Consider the following 15,187-nt stretch of genomic DNA (forward strand, 5'->3'; position numbering starts at 1 on the left):
AAGTACTATTTCAAATCCTGACTAATTTTCCCAGCCTGTCCACCTACTTACATAGATAAAATTTGCCAATCCTTACAATCAAACTCCTTTAAAACCAAGTTATATTTCATTTCTCTGGATAAACCTGATTTTTAAAAAAGGATCATATGAAGTACCTGTTTTAACTGTGCTAGGGAAAGAATTCAGGGCATCCTGAGTGTTAGACAAATGCACTAATTCCAAACTATATCAGCAGCTCTGAATATCTCTTTTTGAAAGAGGATTCACTATCCGCTGAGGACATACAACACGTAGTTCCTATATTCTAGGTCTTAAGGTGTTTACAATCTACTAACCTACTATGTGGCGACAGACAATAAAATATAGACATAACGAATGGCACAGTGAGTCACACCAGCTCTTCCTCTTTAAAATTGGCAGTGTTTATAATAATGTAAAAGACATAGATCACAGGAGGTCAGAAAACAGTACTCATTTTGAAGTCCCAGATTCTATGACAATTTTGTCTCAGTCATTTTTAAGAGTCTTTTTTGTGAGGGGGGGAGTGTGTCCATGGACGCTCAACATGTGGATGGAGAATTATTGTTTCTGTTCGGGACCCATCTACCCCAGCCACGACATAATGTTCGTCCTCAACCACTAGAAACGAGTTCAGATTCTGTAAACCCAAGTGTTATAAAAACTTTAAGAAGTGCAGTCCTCACAAGGTCAGATGGACGAAGGCCTTCTGGAAAGCCGCCGGCAAAGAGCTGATGGTGGACAAGTGATTTGAATTTGAAAATCGTAGCAATGACTCTGTGAAATAGCATTGGGAGCTGTGGAATGAGAGTATCGATGTAATAGAGAGCATGGAATAGATCAAACAGAAACTCCAGGCTCAGGGTATCATGAACAGAAAGTTCAGGACATCCAAGAAGTGAAGTAGAACATCCACCTCGTGTAAGCCCCACTTGCAGGCAAAGGCAAGCAGCTGGAAGAAAAAAAATGGGACTGCAATTACAGCAGGACGTGGACACGAAGGAGGCGTCTTTAGCATCACGCTGTTTAACCACCTGTGGACAAGGGGTGGGGGGGGGCTTGTCACTAGAGACGTGGATGTCACTGGGGACATGCTCAGCCTCCGCTGTGGGGTGATAATCCCATCTCACATTGTGCCTTCATCACGCATCCTGTCCAATGTGCACAGGGACGTCATGGGTACAGGGCCCTCATGGCACCTGGATAATGGCCCCGGCTAGCGTTGGTGTGATGACTAGATAACAAACATTCGGGACTACTAATTTCTAAAAGAAAATGTTCTTTGCAATAAAAATGATTCTTCTTTATTCATGGGAAAGAAGGCAGGGGTGGGAGGCGTGCAACCAAGACGCATGACCACCTTGGCAATCTTACTTTGATCTCAGCATTTTCTGTTTGGAGTTCTTGACCTCGTCAGTGAAACCTCATTGTGCTGGCCTAGACTGGACAGGGGTGGCCTGATTTGATGGCCTGTTCTGATACATGGTGGTGGATTCAGGAAGGAGAGTTGAGCGAAATGACACTTTATTGTTTTCTGCCTTGGAACGGACTCAATTCCCATGTGTGCTTCCCGGCTTTTCTAGCTGGAGTAGAAAACTCCAGTGCCTTTTAAAATTTACTGTCTAGTTTCTCCCCTCCTCACTCTCAACAACAACAAAAAAGGAAATTCTGGTTGATTTCTATGGATAAAACCATTTTGAACTGAGGAAAAACGAAGTTTTTTTTTCTTTGCATTCTGATTTCCCAATTTCTTCCATAGCAAACATGTAGTAGAGGAGCAGTTATTATTGATTTACAAACAGCAATAACAATTGGATTTGGAGTCACAAGGGTGATTCCAAGTCTCAGTTCAGTCAATTACTTGCCATGTTACCTTCAATAAGTGACTGAAATAGTAATATTCCCTTGTAGAGTTCCAGGAAGAGTAAATAAGACCCTAAATGCCAGTGACTCTAGAATAGGAATGGTGAGAAAATGTGATTAGAAGCCTTCCTGTGACCCATAATATTTGATTAACCAGAATTAATTTCATGCTCATTTACCTCTAGTACATTCTCATTTTTCATTTAAATAACTATTCCTGTATTAATCACTCATCAGTTCAGATTTGATTTTTTTCCCTGACATCATTGAAAGGCAGCCATAGTTGGGGACTGGTGTTATATTTTAACTAATAATTGATTTACAATCTCAAAACTAGATTTAGACCTCCTTGGGTATGAAAACGTTAAGTAGTCTAGGTTGGCAAACTTATGCAACTTTATCTAGGTTTCCAAATGCCAGTTTCCTATAAATATCCTTTCACCCACCCATGCATCACAAGGGTTTATTTATTTGCCAATCCTAGGGCTTGAACTCAGGGCCTGAGCACTGTCCTTGGACTTTCTCAAGGCTAGAGCTCTACCACTTGACCCACAGCACCACTTCCAGCTTTTTCTATGTATGTGGTACCAAGGAATCGAACCAGGATCTTTGTACATGCTAGGCAAGCACTCTACCACTAGGCTAAACTCCTGGCCCCTTAAGGGTTGTTTTTTCTTTTTATTGTTGGGGTAATGTATAGAGGGGTTGCAGTTGTATTCACCAGGTGCATTACTTCTCACACATTGATACTCCTCATGTTTTTCCTCCCATTTAGTGATTGCACTGGTAATATTTGTGGAGCAGGAGATGCTGGGAAGAGGACAAAGGAGTGCAGCTACTAGGGGAATTCTTTGGAATTCAACAGGGAGTGGAGAGTCTCTCTATCGTTGTTTATGGAGTTAAAAAGAATAACCAGTGCCCAAAGTGTGGCCTAGTGGTAGAATGCTTGCCTAGCATGCAGAAAGCCCAGGGTTCAAATTCCTCAGTACCGCATACATAGAAAAACCCAGAAGTGGTGCTGTAGCTCAAGTGGTAGAGTGCTAACCTTGACAACGCCCATACAGAGTGCTTAGGCCCAGAGTTCAAGCCACAGGACTGGGAAAAAAATTAAAAAATAAAATAAATAATAAGCATTACCTTGTAACTGCTGTGGATGAACAGTGACAATCTCAATTCAAATAGACCCACAGCAATCATAAAAGGAGGCTATAGTCAACCTCTTTCTGGTAGGGGGAGGAGTGGATGTCGGTCTCTTGTTCTTGTCTGGTTACTCTTGCAGCAGATTGAGTTAGTATAACTGATGTGTTGCACAAGCCACAAAGGATATGAAGTTCAACAATATGTTTGATGGAAATAAGAAGCCGCAGACCAAAGAATGGAATCCTAAGGGGGTCACAGGCTTTATTTCATCTATTTTATGCATTGGAATGGTAACCCTGTGATCATTCTTTTTGGAAAGGTTAAGGGCTTTTGAATTGTGCTGAATCATTTTCTTTCCAATCTGATAGAATTTCTCCTATCAAAGGCAAAAACAAAATACTTATTCCCCTGCAATAACATTATTTCCTACCCTGATACTAACCATAGCACTGCAGTACTAGAGGGGGATCCTTTCTCCTTGCTTTTTGACTTTCTGGATTTACAGATGGTCTGATTGAAGGCAGTCATCCTTTCCTTGCGTTGTTATTTTCTTACCTCTACAGATTTTCATGGATTTTCAACAAACTCAGATTCCTATACCATAGTGTAGGGAAATATTTATGGGACCACATTTAAGAGAAACTAGTCCAGAGGGAATGAGTAGGAAAGGATGGTGAATGTCATTTGAAAAGGACATACAGATCCATTTGAAAGACGTACAAAAGTTATCAATTCATGAGAGTGAATTAGAATGATAAAGGGGCATACACAACACTAACACTGGTGCAGCAAAGACACAAATCAGGTGGAGGGATGTTAATCCCCAAATCAATTTTCCTCTTTTCTTTCCTAGCAGTGGCAGCTGAGAATCCACTAGTACCTTTGTCTAACTTAATGTAATTACACCACCAAAAAGCACTCATTTTGTTTTCTCAGTTTCAATGTAATGGCCATATTGAGAAATGAATAGCCTGGGGGGCAGACTTTGATGTTAGTGGTTCTCCATTATCATAAACTTTATTTTAGGTTCTGTTTTATTTTTCTTTGACTCATTTTGAAGTTCATAATATTAGTGAAAGAGTTCCATTGAGCATTTAATAACTCTATTTGGGGGTCACAATACCCACCCCCTTAATGAACAATGTCAATTATTCCTACTAATTTGCTTAACCAAGTTCACATTTCTGCATTGTAGAAAAATGAAGGGAGATTTTCTGTCTGACTTTAGACAAGAAGACCATGGTAGAACTGATTTCTACTCTGTTTGAACTAACAATTCTGTATCCAAGTCACATGGAAAAGTCACAGTGATTAAATTCAAAAGTGACATGGAGGCTTCATGGGGCTACAGTATACACCAATGCCATATGGTCTGCAAGGTTCAAAACTATGTAATTGCCAGGAAATATGGAATATTGAGCAAGGGACTGAAAAAGGTAAGCCAAGAGAAGATACACTAAAACCGAGAGATTAATTTACAAATACATTTATGTTGGCAAAACAATCCCATGTGAACAGAACAAATTACTTGCCTTTCCAAAGTTCATATCCCAGTGTTGAGGAAAGATAATATGCAGTGAAGCCAAATAATAAGTATATCCTATAGGTGAAGATGACAAATGATATGGTAGAGGGATCATGTAGATGGTACAAATGGGTAACAGGAGATCTGGATTTTGTGTCCATTTCTAGTACCAAGTAGGGTGATTTTATTAGAGAAAATATTTCAAAAATGGGAAAAGTGAGCTATAAAACGAATGGGAAGACCATTTCAGATAAACAGAACTTTCCTATATTTAAGAACCAGCTATCAAGTCAGTATTCCTGATGTGTTAAGAATAAGAAAGTTAGAGAAGTAATAGTGGGAGGAAGGGAAAAGATTTTTACTTATTTGATGGTGAGAGACCTTGTGGAAGTTTTGTATGGGAGGGCACACTCACATGTGTATATAGACCAGTACTAAGGCATGAATTCAAGGCCTAGGAAGTGGTCCTTATCTAATATCCTCAGATCTCAGCCTGATGAGTAGCTAGGAATGCATGTGTGAGCCACCACTGCTCAGCTCTTGTGGAATTGTGGACAGAGGACTTCTATAATCTGATTTTATTCTTGAAGCCCATCAGCTTTGGGCCCTGTCAGTTCCATAAATGAGACTAACTTTTTTAAATTTGGAAATGAGTGGATTGTAGAAGTGTAGTGATTTTTAAGCTTTTCAAGCCTACGAAACTTGTTTAATAATAATCACTTTCTCCCCCTCCTTTTCCTTTCCCTCTTCCTCCTCTCTCTCCATCCACCCCCCATTTTCTATTTCTTCATCCCCTATCTCTCTTTCTTTATACCTCTCCTTTTCTCTTTTTCCAACCCTTATACAATGTAAAACTATGTTGCCATTAACAGTAATGGACATTATCCATGAAATTAACCTGTACAGGAGGCCTGTTGTACAATATAAATAAAAATAGAGCCTCTCCAGTGGATGAGTACAGATAGAATATTATACTTGCCCTTCATCTCACAGTTATACTGAGGTTATTTCTCTAAAACCTAAGATATGAGGAGCACACTTTTAAATCTTGTCTCACATGTATTTTTTCCAAATTGTGTTAATGAAAGCTTTGTATTTCAAGAGAGGTATTTCAAGAACTTTACAAGTACTTTCTTTAGAATTCATTTTCATACGTTTTCAAATATTAAAGAAAAGCTATAAAAGTCAGATGCTAATGTCTCACACATGCAATCTTAGCAACTCAGAAGGCTGAGGTCTGATGCCTGTGGTTCAAAGCCAGTCTTGGGAAGGAAGTCTGTGAGACTTTCATCTCCATTTACTACCCCCCCAACCCAGAGGTAGAACTGGAGCTGTGCATCAAATGGTACAGCACTAGCCTTGAGCAAAATAAGCTCAGGGACAGTGCCAGGATCCTGAGTTCAAACCCCAGGTCTAACACACACACACACACACACACACACACACACACACACACACCCCACAGGTCTAACACACACACACACACACACACACACACACACACACACACACCACACAACACATATACATACACAAAAAGTCTCTAAGACAACACACATATCCCATCGCTGTGTCTTTACTTTTATCCTCATCAGAACAACCTTTTCCCATTGGTAGACTTTATAAAAAGTAGACATTTGAACTTACAAAATAGACCCATAATAATAAAATACCACATTTATACTTTACTGTATAAGTTTTTTTTTTCTGTCAGTCCTGGGGCTTGAACTCATGGCCTAGGCTTTGTCCTGAGCTTCCTTTGCTCAAGACTAGAGCTCTACCACTTGAGCCACAGAACCATGTCCTGCCTTTGCTGAGTAGTTTATTGGCGATAAGAATTTCACACTTTCCTGCACTAGCTTGATTCAAACCATGATCTTCAGATCTCAGCTGCCTGAGTATCTAGGATTGCAGGCATGAGCCACAGACACCCATCAAAGTTTTTCTCTTTTTTTTCCACTTGTTTTGCTGTTATTATTGCTGTTGTTTGGGATTATGCTTGTTTTTATTTTTTAGTAAAGGCCTGTGTATTGTTTCTGAGCTTTTTTGCTCAAGTGTATCAATTCCAGTTTCCTGGTGGATAATTTGAGACAAGAGTCTCATGGACTTACCTGCTCAATCCTGAGATCTCAGCCTCCTGAGTAGCTAGGATTACAGGCATGAGCCGTTCATGTCTTGCTAAATGGGGGATTTTTTAAATAACATTTTTGGTGGCTAAGTGATTTGATCTCAGAGCTTTACATGTGCTAGGCAGGTGTTTTACCACTTGATTCATTTCTCCAGGCCTGTTTTCTTTAGTTAATTTTTAGATAAGGTCTTATACTAATACTTGGGTTAACCTGGACAATGATCGTTCTGTTTATGCTTTCCACCTAGCTGGCATGACATGTGCATGCCACCACACCCAGGTATTGCTTGAGACTGGGTCTTGTAAATTTTTGACTTCTCTGGCCTCAAACTTCAATCTTTCTGACCTCTACTTCCCATAGATCTAGGATTACAGGCGTAGGTGCAATTTCTGGTCCATAGTAATATTTATTCAAAAAAGTTTTTACCATAAAAAACACACCACAATCACAAAAGCAATGTGTTTAAACTAGACTATTTCTCACTGATTAGTTTTAATTGCAATGAGAAAAAGCACTTAGATAATTTAACTTTCACTATGCCAGACAGTGTGTTCAAACCGTTTCTTCTCTCAGATTAATAATCCTAGGATTTACCAAAAAGGATAGGTACAAATGTATTATAAATCATATAACCAGAGTTCCAAAATGATATTTGTTCCTACAGGTCCAAAGGGGATATTTTCTTTCGTTCTGATTCTTCCTGTCTCATCCTAAAGTAGGTTGCTTACAAATAGACCCCAACCTCTATAATGGATGCCTTTGTTTTTCTCTTTCATCCACACTAGTAGCCCTCCAGCAAGAGCAGTATCTTCCTTTGCAGACACTATGCACCAGCTGGGTTGGAGATTAGCACCTTTGTCCCTCATAAACTTTCTGACTTTATGAGCATTACAGCCATCCTTTCCTTTCACCAGCTTGTTTCTCTGGGATCTTCTGCCTCCTATCAGATTGCTACCATCTGCTTCAACCATTCTGCCTGCCAAGCAGATGAGTTTCAGTCTCAGCTCTCAGTGGAGAGCTCTGTTTCATGGATGCAAAACCACCAGAATGGCTGCTCTTGGGAAGAGGGACCTCATCTAGAATCACAAAAGTAAGGAGGCATGCAGGAAAGTAGAATTGTATGTTTTGGTTGGGTCTTATAACTTAGAAGACCATGCAAGGGTCACTTGGTGACCCTTCTTGTTCACATGTTGTTTTAGGAGAACACAGCTAGCAATGAGTGGTTTTTTTAATCAGAGCAATAGCCAAAGATCTTGAACGATCTTGCTTACCAACATACCTCTTTGATCTGAACCCTGGCACCCTCCTATGCTTGCTTAATCTTCTCAATTCATTGGTGTTCTTGCTGTTTCTAAAACATCATTCATTGATGCTCCCTTGTGAGGCAGGATCAAGATTTTCTTTCATATATTCATATGGTTCATTACTTCAATTTCCTCAGCTTTTTACCTAAATGGTACTTTCTAAGTTTCTATACTATACTTGAAACTGAAAATTCTCCACCTCACTGGAACATTTTACCCTTTCCCGCTTTATTCCATTTGTCACGAACTGACATGATTATGATTATGATTAGGATTAGTTGGTCCTGGGGCTTGAACACTAGGCCTGGGCACAGTCCCTGAGATCCCTAAGGTCTTTTTGCTGAAAGCTAGTGCTCTACCATTTAAGCAATAATACCACTTCTGACTTTTTCTGTGACTAATTGGAGATAAGGGTCTTACCACTTTCCTACCTCTGGTGGCTTTTAACCACATTCTCAGATCTCAGCCTCTTGAGTAACTATGATTACATTTGTGAGTAATTGGTGTCCCAGCACTTTCTATTTATTTGTTGATTGTTACTTTCCTTCTGCTAGACTATAGACTACCATGATGGGAGATAATTTTTTTCAGCCATTTATCTGTATGTAGGAATTAGAACATTGCATAATACATAGATAAATGGATAGGACTGAGGATATAACAGCATAGTTAAGTGACAGAGTGCTTCCTAGCATGTACATGGCTCTAGGTTTAATATCTAGAATAACAAAAAATTCATTTTATATAAAATCTCACATAATGGATAGGATTTAGATCTCTGATATACTCTCTGATATTCAATGTAACCTCCAGACTGAATTAGTAAAAAGAGGCTTGAACTGTGAGTTAAAAGTTAATTTTAAGTTGTGATTTCTCTTTCACAACAATAGTCACAAGTTTTAAGAATCTTTGCTTTCTTCTGGTTATTATAATGGTCTAATGTTAACATTCTTTTTTTTGTGCATCATGGGGCCTGAACTCTAGACCTGGGTGCTGTCCCTGGGCTCTTCAGCTCAAGGCTACCACCCTACCCCTTGAGGCCCACTTCCCCTTTTGTAGTGATAAATTGGAGATAAGAGTCTCTCAGTCTTTAGTTCCCAGGTTGGCTTTGAACATAGATCCTCTAATCTCAGCCTCCTGAGTAGCTAGGATTACAGGCATGAGACACCCTGCTGGGACAATTGTTAACATTCTTGTAAGAAATAAAGTTCTAGATAAATCTTGGATTACAATGCTACATAAAATTCATCTAACTCTCCTTGAAAAAGATGATGACATAAGTCTAAACAATTTTAGGGGCTGGAATATACCATTGCCAGTACTGAACACTACTTTTTTTACTTTTGGACATTATGAGAGGTATAAATTGTACCTTGTATCAATTTGTGCATTTTACACGAAGAAATATTAAAACAACTTTTCCAACATTTGTAGATCATTTACTTTCCCCTCCATTCTTACTTACCTTTTCTCTGTTTTTTGTTTTTGTTTCCCAGTCCTGGACTTGGGCTCAGAGCCGGAGCACTATCCTTGAGTTTTCAAAGGCTAGAGCTCTACCACTTGAGCCATAGCACTACTTCTGGCATTTTTTCTATGTATGTGGTACCGAAGAATTGAACCCGGGTCTTTGTGCATGCTAGGCAAGCACTCTACCACTAGGCCAAACTCCTGGCCCAACATAACTTCTCTCTAGTTTCTTGCTAAATTGATTGCCATTTTCTATTGATGCAGGAGCTGCTTGCAAAGTATGGACATTAAACCTTCATTTGGTATGTGTATTAGTCAACACAGTCTCTATTTCATTATTTGTATTTCTTTTCTTTGTTATTTCCTCTTTTGTGGTACTTGGGATTGATTCCAATGCCTAAAGCGTGCATTCTACCACTCAAGACCTTGTGCCTATTCAGATTACTCGCTTACAGCTGGTCCTGTACCACTAGACCACAGCTCCAGCCTTGCTTTTTTCTTTCCTGTTCCTCAATTTTAAATGGAGTTTCATGAATTTTTCAGCCTGGACTCCCTTTGAACCTCAGTCTTCCAGGTCTAAGCACCCTGAGCAGCTAGGATTAGAGGAACAAGCCACCAACACCCAGTGGCAGTATTTTGGGGTTTTTTTTTGTTGTTGCTTTGTTTTTTTTTAATTTTTTATTGTAATTAATAAAAGGATTACATCATATTTGCCAGATAGAACGTGCATTATTTCACATACATTGATACCCTTTCACATGTCTTGGTACCCATTACCCTCTCCCCCACCCCCCCTTCCATCTTGGTGTTCCCCCCTTCCCTATCAAATTTCAAATACCAAATACCAATAAATTCAATATATCAGATAACAAAGTGAGCTGCTGTAACAAGAGACAGCAAAGGAGATGAAAGATAACATAGTGCATTAAGGACAACAATCATTCATTATATGGCTTTTGTTTCAGTATCCTGGAGGTCCTTTCAATTAGCTTCATACTGTATGGCCTTATATATCAAGGTTTTGCTCTATTGCAGATCTCTGCTAGTAGAGCCCAAGGTTTCTACTGGTTATTTTAAATGAGGGAAACCATTGAGCCTAAGTTCCTTTGAGTCTGGCTTACTTCACTTAATATGATTTTTTCTAAGTCTTTCCATTTCCTAACAAATGGGGCGATGTCATTCTTTCTGACAGCAGCATAGAATTCCATTGTGTACAAATACCACAACTTGTTGATCCACTCATCAACTGAGGGACATCTAGGTTGGTTCCATATCTTTGCTATGGTGAATAGTGCTGCAATGAACATTGTTGTGCTAGTGGATTTAGTATGCCCTCATTTCTGGGTGGTTGGGTAAATGCCAAGTAGTGGAATTGCTGGGTCATAGGGGAGTTCTATGTTTAGCCTTTTGAGGCACTGCCACACTGCTTTCCATAGTGGTTGAACGAGTTTGCACTCCCACCAACAGCGTAGTAGTGATCCCTCCTGGCCACATCCCCTCCAGCATCTCTTGTTATTAGTTTTCCTGATCCTGGCCATTCTAACTGATTTAAGGTGGAATCTTAGCGTTCTTTTGATTTGCATTACTTTTATGACCAGAGATGTTGAGCATTTCTTCATGTGTCTATAGGCCATTTTTGTTTCTTCTTCAGAGAAGACTCTAAGTCTTTGGCCCATTTTTTAATGGGATGGTTCTTACTTTTAGTTTTGGAGTGATTCAATTTTTTGAGTTGTTGATATATTTTAGATATGAGGCCTTTGTCCGTTGTTTGCTTAGTGGAGAACTTCCCCCCCTCTGTAGGCTTCCTATTTAATTTACTAGCTATGTCCTTTGCCATGCAAAAGCTCTGCAGTTTAATGCAGTCGCACTTATCCAGCCTTTCTCTGATTTGTTGTGATTCTTGGTCATTACTAAGAAAGTTTCGACCTGTGCCAAGGAGGCCTAGTGTATCTCCTATTCCTTCTTGTAAAGTTTTCAGTGTGTCAGCTTTTACCTCCAGGTCTTTGATCCATTTGGAGTTAATCCTATTGCAGGGTGACAAAGAAGGATCCAACTTTAGTTTTCTGCAGGTGCTTAACCAGTTCTGCCAGCACAACTTGTTGAAGAGGCTGTCTTTCTTCCATTCCATTTTTTAGGATCCCTTGTCAAAGATTAGGTGGCCATAGGTCTGTGGTTTAATATCTGGGTCCTCAGTTCTAGTCTTCAGGCCTGTTCCTGTGCCAGTACCAAGCTGTTTTGAGAATTATAGCTCTGTAATAGAGTCTAAAGTTTGGAATTGAAATTCCTCCAGCGCTGTTCTTTCTGCTAAGAAGTGTTTTTGCTATACGGGGTCTTTTATTATTCCATATGAAATTTTGAATTGCCTCTTCTATTTCTTTAAAAATGCCATTGGGATATTGATGGGTATTGTGTTGAATTTGTAGATAGCTCTTGGCAAGATTGTCATTTTCACAATGTTGATTCTTCCAATCCAGGAGCATGGCAGGTTTTTCCATTTCCTTAGTTCTGCTTTAATTTCCTTTTTCAGGGTTTTAAAGTTTTCATTAAAAAGGTCCTTTCCATTCTTAGTTAAGCTAATTCCTAGGTACTTTATTTTCTTTGAGGCTATTGTGAAAGGAGTTTCTTTCCTGATTATTGCCTTGCTCCTCTCACTGTTGGCATAAAGGAAGGCAGTTGATTTTTGAGGGTTAATTGTATAGCCTGCTACTCTTCCAAAGTTTTGAATCAGCTCAAGGAGCTTGGGAGTAGAGTCTATAGGATTCTTTAAATACAGAATCATGTCATCTGCAGAGGGATAGTTTTATTTCCTCTTTCCCTACTTGGACCCCCTTTATACTTGCTTCTTGCCTTATTGCACTGGCTAGGAATTATAACACTATGTTAAAGAGTAATGGAGAGAGTGGTCATCTTTGTCTCGTTCCTGATTTTAGAGGGAATGGCTTTAGATTTTCACCATTAAGTGTAATACTAGCCGTGGGTTTCTCATACACAGCCTTTATTACATTGAGGAATGTTCCATGGATTCCTAGTATCTCCAGAGCTTTTAACATAAAGGAGTGTTGGATCTTGTCAAATGCCTTTTCCGCGTCTATTGAGACAATCATGTGATTTTTGTCCTTGCTCCTGTTGATGTGTTGAATTATATTAATTGATTTGCGTATGTTGAACCAGCTTTGCCTCCCTGTGATGAATCCAATTTGATCATAGTGTATAATTTTTTTGATGAGTTGTTGTAGACGGTTGGCCAGTATTTTGTTGAGAAGTTTTGCATCGATGTTCATCAAAGAAATAGGTCTATAATTCTCCTTTTTGATGAATCTCTGTCTGGTTTGGGGATGAGGGTTATACTGGCTTTATAGAATGAGTTTGGTAAAGAACCTTCATTTTCAATTTCGTTGAAGAGCTTGAGGAGTATTGGTGTGAGCTCTGCTTTGAAGACCTTATAGAATTCAGCTGGGAATCCATGTGGCCGTGGGATTTTCTTAGTGGAAGTTCTCTAATTGCCATTTCTATTTCAGAGCTTGAAATATGCCTGTTTAGTTGGGATAGTTCTTCTTGGTACAGTGTGGGTATGTTAATATTGGCTAGGAATTCATCCATTTCTTCTAGACTCTCATATTTGTTGGCGTAAAGGTTTGAGAAGTATTCCCTCATGATATTCTGGATCTTGGTAATTTCTGTCGTGATATTACCATTTTCATCTGCAATTTTGTTTATTTCGATATGCTCTCTGCTTTTTTGGGTAACATTTGCTAAGGGTTTGTCAATTTTGTTAATTCTTTCAAAGAACCAGCTCCTTGTTTTGTTGATTCTTTCTATAGTTTTTTTCGATTACAAATCATTTAATTCTGCTTTGATTTTAATAATCTACTTTCTTCTACTGGGATTAGGGTTTGTTTGTTGCTCTTTTTCCAGGAGCTTAAGATGACACATTAACTTGTTGGTTTGCAATTTTTCCAACTTGTTGTTGTAGGCACTCAGCGCTATAAATTTTCCTCTGAGTACTGCCTTTGCTGTGTCCCAAAGGAGTTGGTATTTTGTGTGCTCCTTATTGTTAAATTTCATAAACTGTTGGATTTCTGTTCTGATCTCTTTGATGACCCATTGGTTATTCAACAATGTGTTGTTCAGTCTCCATGAGTTACAGGGTTTTCGTTGGTGGAGATGTGTGTTCAGTTCCAATTTGATGCCTTTGTGGTCTGAGAGTGTGCATGGAATAATTTCAGTGTTTCTGAATCTGTCCAGGTTTGTTTTATGGCCTAAGATGTGATCTATTTTGGAAAATGTTCCATGTGCTGCTGAAAAAAATGTATATTGTGTTGTTGCTGGGTGGAATATTCTGCAGATGTCTGTTAGATCTAGTTGGTCTATATAGTTGTTCAGTTCTAAGGTTTCTCTGTTGAGTTTTTGCCTTGTTGATCTGTCCATAGGTGAGAGTGGTGTGTTAAAGTCACCGACAATCACTGTATTTCGAACTATGTATGGTTTCAGTGAAAGTAAAGTTTGCTTGATGAAGTTCGGAGCTCCGGGATTGGGGGTGTACATATTTAGGATCATTATGTCTTCCTGGAGGAAAGATCCCTTTAGTAGTATGTAGTAACCTTCTTTGTCTTTTCTTACTAATTTTAGTTTGAAGTCTGTTTTATCTGATATGAGGATGGCAACTCCAGCCTGTTTATGGGGGCCATTAGCTTGATAGAGTTTATTCCAACCTCTCACTTTCAAAAGATGCTTGTTTTTTTGGGTAAGATGTGTCTCTTGAAGACAGCAGAACGATGGCTCTTGCTTTTTGATCCAACTAGACAGACTATGCCGTTTAATTGGAGAGTTAAGTCCATTGATATTGAGAGTTAGGATTGAGAGATATTTATTAGTTCCTACCATTTTTAAAAGCTTTTATTAGGGCCTGTGTCTTGACAGTTCTTATGGTCCTTAGATGGTATGCTGTTTAGGTGCCATTTCTTTCCCTATATTTCATTTATTTTGGTTTTCTATGTATAGAAGATCTTTGAGAATTCTCTGTAATGTTGGTTTTGTTGCTATATATTGTTGCAGCTTTTCCTTGGAATGGAATGTTTTTATTGTTCCCTCAGTTATGAATGAGAGCTTAGCAGGCTACAATATTCTTGGTTGGTAGTTATTTGACTTAAGGGCATGACATATATGCTTCCAGTCACTTCTTGCTTGCATGGTCTCTGCTGAGAAATCTGGGGTTATTCTGATTGGTTTTCCTTTATAGGTTACTGATCCCTTCCCCCTGGCTGCCTTTAGGATCCTTTCTTTGGTTTCTATTGATCCAGTTGGGATTACAATGTGGCGATGGGATGTTCTTTTCTGGTCAGGTCTGTTTGGGGTTCTAAAAGCTTCTTGTATCTGGATAGGCCTGCCCTTCTGGATATTTGGGAAATTCTCTGAGATGATTCCCTGAAGTATATTTCCAATACCATTGACCTCTTTCTCCAGGCCCTCCTCAATACCAATTAGCCTTAAATTAGGCTTCCTAATTGTATCTTGGACCTCCTGAAGCGCTCTCTCATATTTCCTAGATTTGGATTGACTCATTTTCTGTTCTTTCTCTATAATAACTAAATTATCTTCAGCCCCGGACATTCTCTCCTCTCCATTGTCTAGCCTGCTATCAAAGCTATCTACTTTATTTTTCATCTCCCTTGTTTCTAATTGCTCATTTTTGATGCCTTGCATCTCTTCTTTTAGATCATGTAAGGATTTCTTTAGCTCCT

General features: G+C 39.1%; 1 pseudogene; it reads left to right on the plus strand.

Annotated features, from left to right (window-relative positions):
- The first annotated feature begins 565 nt into the window (after positions 1–565).
- LOC150040967 (putative ribosome biogenesis protein RLP24 pseudogene) lies at positions 566–7,769 on the plus strand (annotated as a pseudogene).
- Positions 7,770–15,187: the final 7,418 nt, after the last annotated feature.

Source organism: Megascapheus bottae, chromosome X (genome assembly GCF_031878675.1).
Source record: "Megascapheus bottae isolate mThoBot1 chromosome X, mThoBot2.hap1, whole genome shotgun sequence".
NCBI lineage: Eukaryota > Metazoa > Chordata > Mammalia > Rodentia > Geomyidae > Megascapheus > Megascapheus bottae.